At 41.7% G+C, this 7874-nt stretch overlaps 1 pseudogene; it reads right to left on the bottom strand.

Annotated features, from left to right (window-relative positions):
- Positions 1-4509: 4509 nt before the first annotated feature.
- On the bottom strand, positions 4510-7433 carry LOC135269467 (dynein light chain Tctex-type 1-like; annotated as a pseudogene).
- Positions 7434-7874: the final 441 nt, after the last annotated feature.

The raw sequence follows: 7874 nt of genomic DNA, 5'->3' as shown, positions 1-7874 counted from the left end.
TCCAGCATCTGTCTCCAGATTTTTTAATGATCACCATTCTAACTGGTGTGAGATAGTATCTCAATGTGGTTTTGATTTGCATTTCTCTAATGACCAGTGATGATGAGCATTTTTTCATGTTTTTTGGCCGCATAAATGTCTTCTTTTGAAAAGTGTCTGTTCATATCCTTTGCCTACTTTTGAATGGGTTTGTGTTTTTTTTGTAAATCTGCTTTATTTTTTTGTAGATTCTGGACTTTAGCCTTTTGTCAGATGGGTAGATTGCAAAAGTTTTCCCATTCTGTTAGTTACCAATTCACTCTAATGACTGTTCTTCTGCTGTGCAGAAGCTCTGGAGTTTAACTAGATCCCATTTGTCTCTTTTGGCTTTTGTTGCTGTTGCTTTTGGTGTTTTAGTCATGAAGTCCTTGCCTGTGCCTATGTCCTGAATGGTTTTGCCTAGGTTTTCTTCTAGGGTTTTTATGGTATTAGTTCTTATGTTTAAATCTTTAATCCACCTGGAGTGAATTTTTGTATAAGGTGTAAGGAAGGGATCCAGTTTCAGCTTCCTGCATATGGCTAGCCAGTTTTCCCAATACCATTTATTAAACAGGGAATCGTTTCCCCATTACTTTTGTCCATTGTCAAAAATCAGATAGTTGTAGATGTGTAGTGTTGCTTCTGAGGCCTTTTTTGAGATGGAGTTTCACTCTTGTTGCCCAGGCTGGAGTGCAATGGTGTAATCTTGGCTCACTGCAATCTCTGCCTCCTGGGTTCAAGTGATTCTCCTGTTTCAGCCTCCCAAATAGCTGGACTTATAGGTACCCACCACCACACCTGGCTAATTTTTGTATTTTTAGTAGAGATGGAGTTTCACCATGTTGGCCAGGCTCATCTCAAACTACTGATCTCAGGTGATCCACCCGCCTTGGCCTCCCACAGTGCTGGGATTACAAATGTGAGCCACCAAGCCTGGCCACATGAAACCTCTTATGTACCATGTGACGAGGTTGGATGTTATCCTTGGGCAACAGGATCTCAGAAGAGGTTTAAGCAGTTAAATGCCATGGCCAGATGTGTTTTATGTAAATTCATTCTCTTTGGTCTCACACCGCAGTAACATGAGAGGAACAAGATCAGAGACAAAAAGACTAGTAAGATCTAATGGTAACCCAGGAAAGAGGGTGTCTGAATTAGGACAGTGGGAGCTCAGATGGAGAAGAGTGAAACAATTTGAGAAATACTGAAGAACAGTAGGACTGGTGGATATAATGGGTGTAGGCATGATGGAAGAGGAGGAGGAGGTGGAAGAGTTAAGGGTGACTCCAGGTCTTTGTTGGAATGACTAAGTGAATGTTAGTGCCTCCAACTGGAAAAAGAGCAGAAGGAGAACTGTTTGAGTTCAGTTAACACAATAGATTCCTAATTACATAAGCTAATTTCCGCAAATTTGTTACGTAAATTATGTCAGCTCGTTTGACTTGGCTTTGATATGTCTCATGGTTATACCTGTCACAGCTGGATCCTGGGACTCAACCACAATCAGAATTTTTCCTCCATTCTCTCAGCTGGAATTTCCTTTTGTAGCACCCTTGGGCTCACTATGGTGGTGATAACAATTGCCAGGCTTTATTTTCCGATCAATCATCATCACAGCTGAAGAGGCTTGGCTTTTAGCAACCATATCAACTCTTGGGAAGGAACTTGAACAGCTCCCACTTGGCTCATATATCTGCCCCCTGGAAAATCACTGAGTGGATGGGAAGAGATAATCTGAACAGTGATCAGCGATTCTGGATTATGTGTTCTTCCTGCTGGTGGGAGGAAGTAGAGTCAGGGAAGTCTCTGAAAGGAAGAGCAGTCCATTACCAAAATAGATTTGTCTAGTGAACAGGCCAAAGCAACAGAAACCCACTCCATGGGAAAAAAAAACATCTGATTATATGACTGCGGAACGTAGAGGGAGAGGACAAGGTTGAAGGTAAACACTTGGAAGTCATCAGCCACCCTTGAAGTTAAAACTGAAGGAGAGTATAGATAGGATAGAGCCAAGGATGAAAGAATTCAGGGAATACCACTCTTTAAGACAGGAAGAGGAACAGAAACAAGAGAGAAAACAGAGGAGCAGAGGAATCGTGCCAAAGAACGCATGAGCATTGTTTCATTTAACTTCATTACCAGTACATCCCTATAAAGAGGGCATAAGGATTCTTTTTTCCCATTTTAACAGTAAAATTACTTTGAATCTGAGCTATTATTCTTGCTCATGATCAAACAGATCTGCTAAGTGGTCGAGCTGGGATTCGAATATTTTGTGAGACTCCAACTCCATTCTACTAGAAAGATAAGAGACTCCCCACCAAGGACCTAAAATGTACCCTGTTCCAAGATGTTTTCTCCTAGCACGTGGGAGGCTTTATTTTTAAAACACATATTTTCTTCTTGGCAGTAAATAGCATCTTTGTTCCACAAAGAAACCAAATTAAAAACAGTTCTGATCCTCTTGCTTCAGAAGAATTTATACTTACTCAAGCATTCTCAGTCTGTTCTTGATTACATGGGTCTCAGTTACAGACTTGAGAAAACAGAAATGTAGAATGTGAGCACTAAGATAATTAGAAATCATCTAGTAAAAGATCCAGTGATGGACTTCAGCGGGATCTATTTGGAAACCCTTGAAATTGAATGCAAAATTATGTTTGTGCACAATGGATTTTTTTTATGGGAAGAATAACTATTCTTTGAATTCTTGAAAGTATATGAATCCAAGTACCCTCACTTTGCAGACATGGAAATTAGTCACTTATATTCCATGGGCCTCCAACTCATACCATAAGGCCTTGATAGAATTAGGTCTAGACTTTAGGTCTCTTGGTTCCCAGAGCATGACTGTCTCAGGAAGCCTCTGTGTGTAAAAATCCTGTTAAGTGCCTGCAAGAAAGGTTTCTGGCCCTGAGATCACCTATACACATTTTTTGACCAGTAAGCTTTCCTCCTCTTGTAAATATTCCTTCAAAAATAAAATCTGTAGTTATTAAACTATCACTTACAAGCACAGGGAATATGAGATGTGGATTTGACAACGTCGGCAATTGGCAACTGCACAGAAAACCAGGGCTCTGTTGCCTTCCTACCCCCTACTCATCGCCACATCCAAGAGGAGGAGGAGAGAGGGCTTTACGTATGAGAATCCACATCTGCTGAGCACTCAGGAGAATGAGCTTAGGAAGATCTTGGTTTGGGTTTCCTGAATCAGAGCCTGTGATGAAGATGTGTGAGTAAGTGGTTCATTAAAGATGTGCTCCCAAACAAAACTGGGAAAGAAGAACAAGGCAGGGGCAGAAGTCAGGGGAGTGTAATGTCAGGGTCCTCTCGAGTGTGGCTACAAGCCTGATCACTCAGGGGTGAGAATCTACTCAGAGCATCTTAGAGCTCATCCAGATTTGAAGGCTAGAATCTGAGATGCCTTAGTCCTGCTGCAAGGGGCTTACACTTTAGCACCTGTAGCTCTGTGTGCTTTGTGGTATGGGCAACACAGGCAGATCCAGTAACCCAAGTACAATCCTGGGAAGAAAAGAGGTAAATGTGAGCCATGGGAGAAAATGCATGTCTGTTGGGAGGATGTACAGAGAATAGTAAAAGGGATCCAAAGGGGACAGAATGTTAACGTCTACTGAAGGAAGGAAAATGAAAATTTATGGAAAATACTTCTCGCTATCCTCCTTTTTCCCTATCATTACAGAGTGCAAAAGAAAGCTTGCTATGGATTTCTCTGTATTATCATTTAATATAGGACAAATAATTTACTATATAGCAGCACAGCTATTATGGAACTTCATTGGATGTACAGTTAAACTTGAGCTTCTGAGCCACGGTTGACTAACACAGATGCTGATAATCTTATGTCATCTCTTGGGGAAAATGGTCTCCGCTTTCACAGTTAATATATATTGCTTCAGATCCTTTGAATAGCAAAGGAAGGCACCTTTGGAAATGGATCTTTCAGCAAAACTTAAGAGGTTGTAAAACATATCTTTACTAGCCTAGTGAAGACAGTGCCATTTCCACACAGACCCCATGAAGTTAAATCTAGCTTAGGTACTGGAAAACTCTGGATAAGTGTTTAACAGTTTTTGAAAACAGCTTTTGTTGAAAGAGCACAAAAGTAATCAACTCATTAATATTTGAATATTTTATTCTAACAGTATAGAGTATGAAAAATTAGTGTATTTGAATCATTTCAAGAGTAAAGCAAGTTTCGCACTAGCAGATTTCAGATTTTAGTGCCTTTGAAAAGAAATATTCAGAGTGAAGACAAGTGGCAACGCAGGCTGCAGGTGACCCACAGGGATACTCATCTGACTTCGGTGGGGTTCACCTCACAGTGCAGCCACTTGGATTTTTCCTCTACCTTTTGAGAGTGCCACAAAACACACTTAAAGAATGAGAAAGGAGTTCACTGATTTCACTGCTAGTGGTTAGAAGTGAACTAGAAACAGAAGCAGAAAGGTTGTAGGATGGACTGGGAGGTCAAATAGACAGTCCGAAGGAGCTGACGATGCAGTAAATGGTCTTACTCTCTGGTCGCGCAGGGCAGCTCCCATCAGGAGAGCTGTCCCAGAAGCAGGAAATTGCTGTGTGTAATCCAGCTCCATTCCTTTGTATAATTACACAGGTCACAATGTATTTATGTACTTAAATGGTTTTCCCAGCTTGGTGAGTTGGCTTAAAGTTTGTTCTGCATTTGTGGCCCACTGGTTCACTTTGTTGTGTTGATAAGCGTTACCACAAACTGCGCTTTCCTTAGCCTCTTTTATAATGCTGCTCGCTTCATCAGCAACAAAGGCAGTCTCCTCCGAAGCCTGGTAGTCCCCCAATTTTCCTCCAGCGAATAGCCTCCGCTTCCCTGAGTGGCGCCGACCGAGCAGGCACACTCAGCCCCCAGCATCTGCCAGCCTCTCCCTGCGCCCACAGTCGCGTGCCCGCCCCACCGCCCACCTCCTTTTTTTTTCAGTTGCTTTACGTTTATTCATCTCATCTGGGTGCTATTATTTATCTCCACTTTAGAAATGAGGGTAGCAGAGAAAGATGAAAGGTGGTAAAACGTATCTTTACTAGCCTGGCGAAGTCAATGCCATTTCCACACAGACCTCCATACAGTTAAAGAAATGAGTTGAGAATCCAGCCCGGCTACAGGATGCTAAGCAGAGCAGGTCCTCAGGGCCCCAGGACACCTGGTTCCAGTTGGGTTCTTTCGTAACCCACAAACCCACCAAAAGCAGCGTCTCCTCTAAGATAAATACTCACAAATGCCCAGGAAAAATGTTGCAGGTGGTTGAAAACCAAACTCCTAATGAAAGCATGGAAAATGAGCTATGCCTCGGTCTGGTCATCCAGAAACAGGGTTAATATATTTTGCTACGGACGGGGTACAGTGGCTCACACCTGTAATCCCAACACTTCAGAAGGACAAGGCAGGAGGATGGCTTAAACCCAGGAGTTAGAGACCAGCATGAGCAACACAGTGAGACTACATCTCTAAAAACAAAAAAATAAGTAGCCGGGCATGGTGGTACACGCATGTAGTTCCAGCTACTGGGAGGCTCAAGTGGGAGGATCCCTTGAGCCTGGGGGGAATGAGGCTGCAGTGAACCGTGACTGTGCCACTATGCTCCAGCCTGGGCAACAGAGTGAGAGCATGTCATACCTTCGAAGTTTGTTTACTACGTGCCACTGAGCAAGCCACATCACTACTCTCTTGATGTCCATAAACAGATGGATATGTATTAGTCAAGTTTACTGAGTACATCTCCTTACTTCAGCTTTCCAGGAATAAAGGGACACAATCAGGGTTCACAGGGAGAAGTGCTGCTGCTTGTGTGGCTTAAATTCCACCATTCAGTCTAGGGCTTTTTCATGTTTGTTCTTGGTGCTGCTACTGTTTTAAACTGTTTTTCTGTCTCCAATCTTCCTCCTCCTGTATGCCATGGATAAAGTCATCTCTCCAAAATACCCCCAACCTACAACCCACGCTACTGGCTCCACCGGTAAAGTCTTGGCTCTACTGTGACCCACCAGACCATTGCATTGTAATCTTGCATTCCCACAATCTCATCTTCCTTCTTACTTTTGTAGTTTTTTCAAGCTTTAAATTTTGTTATGGTATTAGAACTATAGAAACATTACATCAATAGTATAATAAATGCCATACAGCTTTTGCCCAGATTCACCAGTTGTTCACCTTTCCCCTTTTGTGTGTGTAAATGTAAGTACATGTATTCATATTCACCCGCAAACACAAATGGGGATCCACATATATTTTTCTAAACCACTTGAGATTAAGCTTAAGACATCAAAACATTTTACCTAAGAATAGGAATGTTCTTATATAACCACAGTACAATTAGGAAACCCAGGGAAGTTACACTGATTATCTAATTCATAGTTTTTATCAAATGTCCGTCAATTGTCTTAATGTCTGCTCTAGCTCCTCTTACCCCCAATGCAGGATGCAATAATCACATTGTGTGGTTGTCATGTCTTTAATCTGAAACAGTTCCTCATTCTCCTTTTGATAATTTTGAAGAGTTAGGGTCACTTTTTGGTAGAATATCTGTCCAAGCCCCCCCGCCCCGCCACCATAAAAAAGAGGAAGACACTTGGGTTTGTCTGAGTTTTCTTCATTTGATTCAGGTTGCACAGGGCAGGATTATACCAGAAGTGATGGTGTGTCCTTCTTGGTGCCTCTGATCAAAAGACTCATGACATTCGTTTGTTCCAATAGTGCTAGTGTTAACTTTGATCATTTGTTTACATGGTGTTTGTTAGGTTTCTCCATTTTAAAGTTACTATTTTCCTGTTTGTAATCAATAGGCAATTTGTAGGGGACACTTTGAGACTGTAACTATCTCAAACTTCTGTCCACAGCAACCACTGCTGATATTTGAACTCTATCCTTTCTTCTGTATGTAGACATTATTCTATTTTTTAAAAAGTTTTCACTTCTCCCCATTTATGTATTTACTCGATTATTTGCATAGACAGAGATGCATGGTTTTTAGCATGTACACAGTATGTTCTCTACATCCATGGGAACTTGATCTGTGGTTGGCAGAGTCCATGGATGAGGAACCCAAGGATACAGAGGGGATACTGGGGATTTCAGCATCTGTGGATTTTGGCATCCATGGGGAGTCATAGAACCAATCCCCTGCTGAAACCAAAAGACAACTATTCCTCATTACTGCCATCATTTACTGCCATTAAAATGTTCACAGATTTGTCCAATGGGACCTTCCTGAAGATGGCCTACATGTACTTTTGATATATCCCCATCATTCTTTGAACACTTCATTACTTTCTGGACAAGTTGCCCCGGGCTCATCTTGCCCTGTCTCAATCCTGAAATCAGCCTCTCCTCCAAGTTACTTACAAGCTTCCTTTCGGTTGGTCATGACATTTAGAAACCAAGATAAGGGCACCAGGTGGGGTTCATCATATGTTGAGGTGGTGTCTATTAGGTTTCTCCACTTTAAAGTTAATATTTTCCCCTTTATGATCAATAGGCAACTTGCACAGCACACTTTGAGACTGTGTATCTCAAACTTTAATCCACAGCATCCACTGCTGCTTTTGAGCTCCATTCCTTCTATATTTGGTAGGTGTTATTCTATTGTATAAAACAAAACAAAAAGAGCTTTCACCTCTCCCCATTCATGCATTTGTGGCCCCTCTGAGTAGATGGAATACACACACATATACATATGCATACACACACTAAAATTTGAAAGCCATTGCCCTAGAACAAAGGTGGAAAAACTTCTTAGAGAACCAAATAGTTCTTTATTTACAAAAATGGTCAGCTGACACACAGGTAATGCATGCTGGTCCTGCTC

This window comes from Aotus nancymaae, unplaced genomic scaffold, assembly GCF_030222135.1.
Source record: "Aotus nancymaae isolate 86718 unplaced genomic scaffold, 86718_ANA_hifiasm-v0.15.2.pri h1tg000006l, whole genome shotgun sequence".
Taxonomy (NCBI): Eukaryota; Metazoa; Chordata; class Mammalia; order Primates; family Aotidae; genus Aotus; species Aotus nancymaae.
Note: the sequence above shows the minus strand (reverse complement) of the source record. Positions and strands in the feature narration are given on the sequence as shown.